Below are 13,049 nucleotides of genomic sequence, written 5' to 3' on the forward strand. Positions count from 1 at the left end.
GAGGGGTGCCCGCCCGCGGTAGCCAACCGGCCGCGGACTTCCCGCCCTCGGCTGCTCCAAGGGGAGCTGTCCACGCTCGCCGCGCCCCGCGTGGGAAGGGGCCGCGTCTGCAGTTCGCCTCGCGCGAGGGAGGGGAAATTGAGCGGAAACCCAGAGTAGGTGCTGCAAAGGGGGAGGCTTGTCAACGCTTTGCCTGGAGTTCGTTATTTGACCCTTCGAGTTATTTTGAGTGTCTCAAATACTCATTTCCCACATCGCGATTTCTTTCTCTGCGCCCAAGTCCCAAACCAGAAACAGCTGAGCGGGCTGTTTTACAGTTCCGTTTACTCCCTTCCTGCACAAAGCTTACTGGGCTAGAGGACCCTTTTCCTGCTGTTAGGGGAGATTTATATTCAAAGAGATTCAAATTCAAACGTATTATTTTCCAATCCTCGTTGAAAGGACCTTTCCCAGGGGTTCTTATTAACTGTCCCCACCCCCACCTTAGGGATTTTTCTCATTCTGGATTTCAGAATCTTCTATCCCAAGGTAAATACTGCCTCTTCATGGACTAATCCAACTACCATCTGGATGACTTTAATTACAATATATTTAAACTCACTGTGCACAGTTTGTGTTGAAGTTTTTTGTTTGAGTCTTGGGACTTCAGCAAGACTCTACCCAAACATTTCTTACCTGACCTTCACGCTGTTTGGCAGTGGTTAATTTAATGATTATTTGAAGATCTGTATTAAATCAGAGCTGTGTTTCTTCTATAACTCATGAATAGTCAACTTTAGGGATCATAGAAGTCATTTGGTTCTTAAGGCATAAAGTAAAAGTTAAACAGTAAAGTTAAAGTTTATATTTATTGACCATCACCCTTAAAAAAAAAAATACTAGTTTAATAACTATTATGTGGTTAGCACCCGAAATCTGCCCCTCAAGATAAGCTTAAAGGTTTAAACAGACAGGCATAGTAGAAGACCTAGTAAATAAAACTATCGCTGTTCACCATTTTAAGAGCCAGTTTAAATTTGGGTAATACCTGATACCGAATCTGCTATTCCTTCTGAGATTACTTTTGTTCTGGGAGATTCTGTTTTCCTCCTGGCGCCAACATCCTTTTGTTTCTATTGCTTCCTTTTTCTAGGTCTTTCGGCACCTGTGATGCTTGGGAGTCTGGTCCGGGGTGGGAAAGCAAGGAAGTGAGTAGTCGTTATTTACAAATGAATTCCAACGTGTAGACACAAGTGATCTTGCCAATTTTATGTTAATTCCAGTATGCATTTACTGAGGGTTTCTTTGAAAAGTAGTTTTCCTTGGGGAAGGAATTTGCCAGATAATCTGAGATCCTGCGGAGAAGTAACATAAATCTTCCTTACAACATTTTATTTTTCTTGCTACAGACTAGAGATCTGTAATCCAAATAAAAGAAGAAAGTTCTCACTACTAACTATTACATTTATAAGTATTTTTGTGAGCACTAAAGTTTTGTCTTCACGGAAAGTGTAGGAAGTGGGGCGGCATGCTGTAAATGTTTTACGGCACTTAGTTTGAGATACCCACAACTCAGAATGAGTTATGCAACCAATACCAAACAAGTGGTAATAAAACCTTTATAGTCTCTCGCACCATTATGTAGTTTATTTATGTCACATAAATCAGAAAAGAAAATAAGAGAAATTTTTGGTGAGTATTTTAAAAATAATATTCCTCTGTCACCATATGTGATGTTCCTTTGCCCACTATTTCTATCTCAATTCTAAAATTGGGGAGCAAGTTCTGAAAATCAATGAAATCAAAAGCAGTGTGGTCACAAATTAAATTGAAATCTTACACTTCAGAAGGAGTCTTTCCTCTTCCTCACCTCAATCTTCATTTCCTTCTGAGTTTATTCTCTAGGAGTTATTAATGCCTCAGAATATGTCATGAACGGTGTCCTCACATTTCCCGGCTTTCCTCCCATCCCATTAGAAAATCACAAAGCATTTCAACTTCTAGGAAGCTTGAAGTTACACTGAGTAGTTCATCACCCTTAATTTGTTGTTGAGGAGACTGAGGCCCAGCGTTCAGCCACTTGCTTTAAGTTGATGGAGGCAATCAGATGGAGGAAGGAACAATGGAACTCCATCTCCACTGAGGCAGCCTTACTCATTAGTTTGTTGGGAAAGGCAGTCAATAAGTTCATATATATATGTTTTTAAAGTTTATTTATTTTTGAGACAGAGCACGAGTGGGGGAGGGGCAGAGAGAGAGGGAGACCCAGAATCTGAAACAGGCTCCAGACTCTGAGCTTTCAGCACATAGCCTGACACGGGGCTTGAACCCACAAACTGTGAGATCATGACCTGAGCCGAAGTCAGATGCTCAACCGACTGAGCCACCCAGGTGCCCCAATAAGTTCATATATTTTAATGTTATAAACAGACCAACTGCTAACTGGAAAGATCCAAGGAGGTCAAGTTTGTGGTTTTACTGAGAATATCAGTAGTATGTCTGTGGGAAGTGGATTGATGAGGGGAGTTGGCTTGGTTAGTTTTTCATTTTTCCTTTCTTTTCTGGCATTGGGAACTATAAGCCCCATCTTTGCCAGGGCAGCCCTAATTTCAGTCCCTTAGGTCAGCATCAGAAATTAAGACATCAGAAATACAGTAAGTCCCACTATTATTTTCTCTGTCTCTGGGGCTTAACCCTATCAGTCATCTTTGACTGCTCTCTATTGCCTGTCATATCCATCAGGGAGATAGCTAGGGAGTCAGAAGATCCTGCTTCTTTGGAAGCCACAGCCTCACTCAGGGGTGTCATTGAAAGACAGTGATGAGGTGCATTCCTCTCAATAGCAGAACTTCAAGAAGCATACTTGATCATCAGTTTTTTATGTGTAAGTAATGGTCTGAGCTATGGATATGGATGGACTCAGGCTCTGGTGAATGGCTTAACTGATGAAGGGTTGAAAAAAGGAAGGTTGAATAGGAGAACAGGAGGTCTGGGGATGAAGAACAATTTAAGTATGGGCTGGAAAGATAGGGGTATGGCCTGATCATGAAGTCTTTCGTTGAATGTATCTTTTATCTTCTTGAATAGATTATAGGAAATTTAAACCTCATTCTGTAGATGATAGCTATTCTCATCAAAGTAACCAATAAATAGGGGCACCAGCCTTGCTCAGTTGTTGGACTGTACCACCCTTGATATTGGGGTTGTGAATTCAAGCTCCATTTTGGGTGTAGAGAACTCAAAAATAAAATCTTAAAAAAAAAAGAATAACTAATAAATATTGAATACATATGTGCTAGGTCCTGTGCTATGGGCTTTACATAGGTTGTTACATTTAATCCTCAAAATATCCTTAAGATGTGGGTTGGTTTTTATTATCTCCATTTTACAGGAAATTGAGGCATAATGAAGTTAAGTTACAAATTGATGATGGTGCAAGTGAAGCTTCAAGCCAGCTATGTTTTTTTGACTCCAAAACTCCATAAGCTTGGTCCTGCCAAGTTTCTTCACTGAAGAGTTACTATATTTTCCTTTCTAATTAATACACATCAGGGTACCTGGGTGGCTCAGTTGGTGACTTTGGCTGAAGTCCTGATCTTACAGTTTGTGAGTTCAAGCCCCACATCGGGCTCTGTGCTAAAAGCTCAGAGCCAGGCTGGAGCCTGCTTCCAATTCTGTGTCTCCCTTTTTTTCTGTCCCTACCCCACTTGCACGGTCTCTCTCTCTCAAAAAAAGTAAACATTAAAAAAAACTTATAAAATACGTATCTTGTGGGTACTTTAAGACTATGTAAATTTCTGAAGCATTATTCTTTTACCACTGTTTTTAGCTTCTGCATTAGTTTCTGTGGCTTTTGCAACAAATGATCACAAACTAGCTGGCTTAAAACAACAGAAATTTATGGTCTTAAAATTCTGAAGTCTGATATCAAGATGTCTGCTGGGCTGTGTGCGCCCCCTGAAGGCTCTAGAGAAGAAATCGTCTCTTCCTCTTCCAGCTTCTGGTGGCATTCCTTGGGTTGTGGCCACAGAACTCCAATCTCTGCCTCAGTCTTTACAAGTCCTTCTCTTCTGTATAGTTGTCTTCTCATGTTTTGGGGTTTATTTTATTATTTATTATTATTATTTTTTTAGTAATCTCTACTAAAACATGGGGCTTGAACCCATGACCTGGAGATCAAGAGTTGTTCTTTTTTTAAGAGTTGCTCTTCTGACTGAGACAGCCAGGTACCCCTTTTCTTATGTTTTTTATAAGAGCACTTGCCATTGGATTTAGGGCCCATTTGGGTAATCCAGGATGATCTCATCTCAAGATCCTTAATTTAATTACATCTGCAAAGACCCTTTTACCAAGTAAGATCATATTCACATGTTCTGAGGATTGGAACATGAACACAAAACCTTTAGGGGGTCACCAATTAACTCAGTGCTGCCTCCACTAATGATTCTTTTCTTGAAACAACTATTATATTTACCAAATAGTAATTTTTCTAACTCCATCATTTATTCTGTAATCGCTAGTTATCATTATTCCACAGGAATGAATTTTCCTTATCTATTTCAGTACAGACTCATGGATTCTTATTTCATTCAATGAATTTGTGTAGTAAAGGATTAACTAAACAGGTCCAGTTTGGACAAACTGGACAGTTTGTACATTGCAAAGAAAGATTTGGTCCTTGCCAGGTTCCAGGGCAGTAACTTCTAAGCACTTGGAATGCCCTGCCCATTAAGAGTATCTTTGTTTACCTGAGGCCTTGGTTCATACCAGACACGCTAATGATGTGATTTATGGTGGGGGTCTTTGGACCACACAGTATCGGCTTGACCTCTGGAGGGGCTGGAAAATTAACGTCAGCCACCAGGGCAGTCAGCCATGTCTATGTGACCTACGCCCAGTAAAAACCCTGGACACCAAGGCTCAGGTGAGCTTCCCTAGTTGGCAATACTTCACTGATTAATGCCCACAGGACTCCACTGGGCAGGACACTACAAGCTTGCACCTGGTCTCCCTTATCCTCTGCACTAGGTGCCTTTTTCCATTGCCAATTTTAATCTGTATCCTTTCACTGTAATAAACTATAGCCATCAGTATAACAACTTCTCTGACTTTTGAGTTCCTATATTATCGAACATGAGGGTGTTCTTGGGGAGGGTCATTATCTGTTATGATATTTATTGATTTAAAATGTAGGATTAATAATTTGTTGCCATACTTATTTATTTATTTATTTATTTTATAAATTTGGTATTTATTTATTTATTTATTTTAATGTTTTATTTATTTCTNCTTATTTATTTTGAGTGTGAGGGTGGTCTTGGAGAGGGGTCCTTGTACACAGGATTATAATCCATTGTCATATTTGTTTATTTTTATATTGAATAAGCACATATTTGGCCCAGTACCAAAATATTTCATTACTTTAGCATACTTCCTCACATTAAGGAGCCATGAGAACCTTTTAAGCATGGAATGACATGATCAAAACCATGGAAAACACTCCCTTGCCCTTCCTAATGTTTCACTCTAGTCTGTATCTTCAGGCTAGATGGAACATTGATGCACCAACACGAGAAGCGCAGGCCCTTCATGGGTTTACACACATACACACACACCATCAACAACAACAAGAAAAGAAAAAAACATTTCACTACTTAAGATAGTTCCACTATATTCCTGTTGTCCTACTTGTTTACAAATACAACTTGAGGCAAATACTTCCCAGGGATTTTGCTGCTGAGGGACTGAACTTCAACTAGGGATGATAGAGCATGTGTTCTCAAGTCTCTAGATTCTTCAGCGACAGCCTAGGTTTAAGACCCTAAAACACGCTCTGCCTGAGCAGAAAGCCCCTTGCAAAGCTGGTTTATATCCCCTCCCTTGTTACTTCTCTGTTCCTTTTGTCCCAAAGCCTTAGATATGATGGTGGGAGTGGTCTAGACTTCACCTAATTATCGTGCATTTTTTTCAATGTTTATTTTATTTTTGAGAGAGAGAGCACCAGAGCATGAGAGGGGGAGAGGCAGAGAGAGAGACCCAGAATCCAAAGTGAGCTCCAGGCTCTGAACTGTCAGCACAGAGCCCAATGTGGGGTTGAACCCACGAACTGTGAGATTGTGACCTGAACCGAAGTTGGACATTTAACCAACTGAGCCACCCAGGCGCCCCTATCGTGCATGTTAATGTTAGTTATAGCTACTAAATACTAGCATCTCATTACTTGGTATCAGATTCAATTTTGTCTTATGGAATTTCTCAGTTACTCAAGATTAGATATGGTAGGCTCACCTACCTTGTAGAAGTCTAAAACTTCTCCCAAATTTCTGCAAATTCTGGGGAAACTTACACTGTCTTGCTCAATGTGTCTTCAAGTTTCAGAGTGATGTCTCTGTTCAAGGTAGAAAATGAAACTCCGTCTCTTCATAGTTTTGCACACATGTACATACACACGCAAATCCACTCTTAGAGAACATTTATGAAAGTAACAAGGTAAGCACTGGACTATTCATTATCCCAATTTTATTATATTTATGTGTCTGTACTCATTTTTCTACTGCTCATGTAACATGGCTGCTTGCTCACATTTTTAAAAACTCAGAGGAAGCATTGCTTGTGACATGTTATAGCAGGCCCGTCTGGTGCCCACATCACATCCCCCCTGGCTCATCTCTTAGACAGTTCTGACTTACTCATGCTCACAGCATTCTATCCCAAAACCCTGCCATGTGTCTTTCTGTATTCCACTTTTTATGACACCACTGGAGCTTGCTGGAGTGTAGGGGAGTTTGCATCTCTCCATCAGTGGAGAACAGAAGTCGGTGGATAAGTTGGCCTCCTGGCTTCCAGACAGGCTGCTATGAGAGGTATTTTGCACCCTTCTCAGCGGTCCTTGTGGAAGGAAGCCGTTGTTGCTAACAGCAACAACTTTGGTAATATACCCTTTGCCTTGTCCTCTTGCTTAGTCCCACTTACTGCTCTGTCATTCTTGCTGCCTCCCAATTAACTACCTGCATTCAAATCATTGTCTCAGATTCTGCTTTTGGGGAAACATGTCTTATATTATTATTGGATATAACTAATTAATTTTAGTGCTCTAAATTTTTATATATGCATTTTCATAAGTGGCTGTCCCCAAGTCAACGTTGTTATTGAATCTTCTCTTTTGGGTGTGGACTGACTTAGGGAACAAGGTAGAATAAAGGAGTATTGCCAAAAGTGCTAAAGACTACATTCTAAAGGCATCTTCAAGAGGCAAGAACTGGGACAAACAATCCCAAAGAAGTCATCCATATGAAGTATGAAATAAGTGAGCTTGGGTCTTTCTTTAAAACACACTATAGTTCTTCCAAATGAAAGCTTATATGCCCCCTTAGTATATAATACTGATAAAAGTGGAATCCTGAGCCTTACTGGCCCTCTCCCTTGCTCCCCACATGCAACTACCAAAACACCTTATAAAACTCTGAGGTCTCTATGAAGTTGGTTTCAAAACTACAGGGCTAGAAAAGTACTAGACCTCAAGCAGAAAGCAAAAACAGGGCCCAAAAATAAGAGTTACTGAGATTCAGGAAATGGGAAAGTGGCTGGTTAATTCTTGGTGCTAAAATTTTATCTATTATAATAGTTTTCTTATTTTGTTAAAATTCTGATAGCTACATCATAGTCTACTATATTGACATGCCATAATTCAACTAACTCTTCAAATGTTGTTGGACATTCACTTCTATTTTTTTTTAAGTTTTATTTGTTAATTTTGAGAGAGGGAGAGAGAGCATGAGCAGAGGGGCAGAGAGAGAATCCCAAGCACGTTCCATACCATCAGCGAAGAGCCCAATGTGGGGCTCAAACTCATGAACTGTGAGATCATGACCTCAGCTGAAACCAAGAGCCAAATGCTCAATGGACTGAGCCACTCAGGTACCCCCATTTCTAATTTTTTACTTTTTACACTGCAATGAGCAGCTTTCTGAAAATATGTAATCCTTTTGATTCTTTAAGCTATATTCCTAGAAGTGGACTTTCTTTGTCATGGAGCACAAGTGCTCCTCAGTGCTCCTTAATGAATGCTTCTTCATGACCTTCATGCTCCTTCATGTCCTTGATCCCATGTCGTCAAATTATTTTCCAGAAAGAGTGTATCAGTTTCTCTTCCACCAACAGTCCGTGAGAGCACTATGTCAGCATAAATGCATGGATCCATTTATTTGTTTATTTATTTATATTTTTATTTTTTTTTACAAATAGTTTATTATCAAATTGGTTTCTATTATAATACCCAGTGCTCATCCCCACAAGTGCCCTCCTCCATGCCCATCTCCCCACCCCCCCATCCTTCAGTCCTGTTTGTTTCTCAGCATTTAAGAGTCTCTTATGGTTTGCCTCTCTCCCTTTCCCCCACCATTTCTCCCCTTCTTCTCCCCCATGATCCTCAGTTAAGTTCCTCCTAATCCTCCTATACGTGCAAACATATGATATTTGTCCTTCTCTGCCTGACTTATTTCGCTAAGCATAACACCCTCAAGGTCCATTTATGTTGCTACACACGGCCAGATTTCATTGTTTCTCATTGCCATGTAGTATTCTATGGTATAGATAAACCACATCTTCTTGATCCATTCGTCCGTTGATGGACACTTACGCTCTTTCCATGTTTTAGCTATTGTGCTGCTATGAACTGCATGGATCCATTTAGACTTACCTTGTTGAAAATAAGGCCACAGCAGCCACACGTGTACTATTTGCTTTATAGTACACTGATGAGCTTAGAATCACAACTCCTTTTTCTCTTTACAGTTAGTTTTAGACTTAAGCCCCTCTGCTATAAGTGCTATACAAGGTATCCTTGTAACCTGAGCATCCTCACTGTCTGTGCCATCTTGGTTAGAGTGACAGCTCTCTACCAGTTTATGCAGGCACTTATCTATTGAAGTCAGTAAAGTTCAGTGGTTCTTCTCCAGCTGCTGCAACTCAAATAAACAAAACAAAAACCTGAGGTTAAAAGGAATTCCAGTTGAGAAACATAACCTAATAGAAAATAAGTTAGAGGGGCTGACCTATGAATGTCCTTGTGAATAAAAACTAAAGATGCAGTGTTTGGAGAGACAGAATAGCATAATGGTTAAAGAGCATACACTCTGGAACCAGGCTGCTGTGATTCAAATACTGTTCTGCTGCTTACTGTGTGGCCTTGGGTAAGGTACTCAACCTGTCTGTGCCTTCATTTCTTCTTTTGTAAAACTGGGTAATAATAGCTGCTTCACAGAAGTGTTGAGAGAATTAAATAATTTCATGTACACTTAGAACTGTATGTGACACATAGTTTTTGGTTTTGATTTTAAACTTTTTGTTTTGACATAAAGATAGCTAAAGAATAGCACAAAGAATACCTTTGAATCATTCATTAACATTTCATAAATGTTAATATTTGCCACATTTTCTTCCAATCTCTCTTTCTTTCATACACCATTTTTTAGAGGTTTAGCCAGTACTATAAAATGAAAAAATATAAATGAAAAAGTAAAACTCTATTTGTGAATGTCATTATGTCATAGAAAATCCTAAGGAATTTCCTGAAAAAAGTAGAACTAATAATTGAATTTAGAAGATCACAGGATACAAGGTTAATAAATAAAAAACATTATGTTTGTAGATAGTAACAACAAACAATTGGAGAATGAGATTTTTAAATTGAGACATAATACACAAAACAAAATTCACCATTTTAAAGTAAACAATTTAAAGTAAACAATAAAGTAAAATGGATTTTAGTATATTTATAAGATTGTGCAGCCACCACCACTATATTATTCTAGAACATTTATATCACTACCCGAAAATCCCTCATAGCCATCATTAAACACTCTTTCTTCTAACCTCTGACAACCACTAATCTGCTTTCTATCTCTGTGGATTTGCCTCATCTGGACATTTCATGTAAATGGAATCATATGCTACATGTGGCCTTTTTGTGTCTGACTTCTTTCACTTAGCATAATGTTTTCAAGGTTCATCATGTTGCAGCATATATCAACGCTTCATTCCTTTATACTACTGAACAATATTCCATTGCATGGTTATGCCACATTTGTGTATTCATTCATAGGTTGGTGGACATTTGAGTATTTCCATTTTTTGATCATTATGAATAATGCTGCTATGAATATTTGTAGGCACATTTTTGTGTGAATGCATGTTTTTAATTCTCTTGGGTATACACCTAGGAGTTAGAAATTAAAATTTTAAAATACCATTTGAAATAGTGTAAAAATACATGAGCTACTTGAAGACGGACTTAACAAAAATATATGCAACACTTAATACACTGATACCTATGAACTTTGATGAAAGAAATTTGAAAGGCCTCAAGATCTTGAAAAATATATTATGGATTGGAGGACTTATAATTGTTAAGATATTGATTTTCCTTAAAAAAAAATGTGGGGCGCCTAGGTGGCTCAGTCAGTTGGACATTTGACTCTTTATTTTGGCTTAAGTCATGGTCTCATGGTTCATGAGCTGATAGCTCAGAGCCTCCTTGGGATTCTCTTTCTCTCTCTCTTTCTCTCTCTGACCAACCCTACTTTCTCTCTCTCTCTCTCTCTCTCAAAAATAAATAAATAAACATTTAAGAAAGAGGTTGATTCTCCTTAAATTTTTCTTTTTTTCTTTTTTTAAAGTTTATTTTGAGAGAAAGAAAGTGCAAGTGGGGGAGGGGCAGAGAGAGGGAGAAAGAGAGAATCCCAAGTAGGCTCCACACTGTCAGCATGGAGCCCAATGTGGAGCTCGAACCTACAAACTGCGAGATCATGACCCGAACTGAAGACAGACACTTAACTGACTGAGCTACCCAGATACCCCAAAGTTGTCTTTTTTTACAAATGTTTATTTTTGAGAGAGAGAGAATGAGTGGAGTAGGGGCAGACAGAGAGAGGAGGACAAAGGATCTGAGGCAGGCTCTGCACTGACAGCAGAGAGCCTGATGTGGGGCTTGAATTGACAGAATTATGAGATCATGAGCTGAGCTGAAACTGGATGCTTAACTGACTGAGGCACCCACATCCCCTCCTTTAACTTTTCTATAAATTAAACTCAATCTCATAAAATTCTCCAAAGTATTTTGATTTAGAAGTTGACAAGCTGATTCTAAAATATATATGAAAATGCAAAGTATCTTCCATAGCCAAAGTGGTTTGGGGAAAGAGTAAAGTTGGAGGACTTCTATGACTTATTTTCAAGACTCAACTACAAAGCTACAGTGAGCAAAACAGTATGATACTGACATAAGGACAGAGACCAACAGAACAGAGCACCCCGATGTATCTTCAATTGATTTTTGACAAAGGCTCCAAGATCATGTAGATAATTTGGTGGGGAAAAGATAGCCTTTTAAATAAATCCTGCTAAAACAACTGCATAGTTCAATGGGGGTAGGGGGAATGAACCTTGCTCCTAAGTCCAATACACACAAAAATTAGACTTACATGTAAAAGCTGAAACTATAAAATGTCCAGAAGAAAACATAAGGAAATCTTCACAACTATGGAGGCAGACAACAATTTCTTGGCAGGACACACAAAAAAACAATGAACATTAAAAGAAAAGCTGTTAGTTGGACTCTTCTGCTCTTTGAAAGACACTGTTAAGAAGATGAAAAGGCTAGCCATGACCTAGGAAAAATATCTGCCAAACATATAACATGACAAAGGACTTACCTCCAGAACATATAAAGAACTTTAAAACTCAAAAGTTAAGATAAACAAGCCAATTTAAAAAATGGCCACAGAGAGGCGCCTGTGCGGCACAGTTGGTTGAGCATCCAGTTTAGGATTTCTGCTCAGGTCATGATCCCAGGGTCCCCAGGGTCATGGGATGGAGCCCTGCATTGAGTTCTGCACCGAGCGTGGAGCCTGCTTAAGATTTTCTCTCTTCCCCTCTGCCCTTCTCCGGATGCTTGCCTGCTCTCTCTCTTTAAAATAAATAAATACGTACATAAGGAATGTTTATATAAATAAATAATGTTTATTTATGTATTTATTAATATGTATTTAATAAATAAAGTGGCCACAGATTTTAACAAACACTTTATAAAAGAAATTATATGAATGGTTAATAAGCATATAAAAAGGTATATTCTGTCATCAGCCATCAGGAAAATGCAAATTAAAACTACAATGAGATACCACTACATACCCACCAGAGTGCATAAAATTAAAAGGCTGGTAATAGCAAGACTTGGCCAGGATGTGGAGGCATTGGAACCTTCATACGTTCCTTTTGGAAATGTAAAATAGTGTAAAACAATTTTATAGTCTCTTGTAAAGTTAAACATACATTCATCTATTTCTATCAGTTCTGCTCCTAGGTATTTACCTGAAAGAACTGAAAGCATGCATCTACACAAAGACTCATAAATGAATGTTCATAGTAGCATTATTCGTAAATGCTTATTAGCAGGCGAATGGATAAATATCAGTACAATGAAATACTATTCAGAATAAATAGAAATAAACTACTAACATGTTCAACGATATTCCACTAAATGAAAGAAACCAGACACTAAAGAATACATGTCATGTGATTCTATTTATTAAAAATTCTAGCATAGGCAAACTAATCTATAGTGATATAAAGTAGATCAGTGGTAGCCTGAGGCTAGAGAGTCAGGAAAGGGAGAAATGGGAAATTTCTGCACTTGGGATGATTATTACATTGGTGTCTACATTTGTTAAGATTCATGGAACACATGGGGCGCCTGGGTGGCTTAGTCGGTTAAGCGTCCGACTTTCGCTTGGGTCATGATCTCGCGGTTCGTGGTTTCGAGCCCCGCGTCAGGCTCTGTGCTGACTGCCAGCTCAGAGCCTGGAGCCTGTTTCAGTCTGTGACTCCCTCTCTCTCTGACCCTCCCCTGCTCACGCTGTCTCTCTCTCTCTCTCCTAGAAATAAATAAAAAACATTAAAAAAAATTTTTTTAAATAAAAAAAAAATTCATGGAACAGCTCACTGAAGATGGCTTCATTTTTGGCATGTAAATTACACACCAATTAAGTTGTTATAAATGTAAAAAACATTCA

General features: G+C 38.8%; 1 long non-coding RNA gene across 2 annotated transcripts in view; it reads left to right on the plus strand.

Annotated features, from left to right (window-relative positions):
- The first annotated feature begins 6 nt into the window (after positions 1-6).
- The window catches only part of LOC144238910 (uncharacterized), a 36,364-nt gene continuing 23,321 nt past the window's right edge, over positions 7-13,049 (plus strand). For both annotated transcript variants that reach the window (XR_013337257.1, XR_013337258.1), the window contains exons 1-2: positions 7-155; positions 1,133-1,187. This is a non-coding gene — a long non-coding RNA (uncharacterized LOC144238910). The remainder of the gene's footprint in view (positions 156-1,132; positions 1,188-13,049) is intronic.

Source organism: Crocuta crocuta, unplaced genomic scaffold (assembly GCF_008692635.1).
Source record: "Crocuta crocuta isolate KB4526 unplaced genomic scaffold, BGI_CrCroc_1.0 scaffold382, whole genome shotgun sequence".
Lineage (NCBI taxonomy): Eukaryota > Metazoa > Chordata > Mammalia > Carnivora > Hyaenidae > Crocuta > Crocuta crocuta.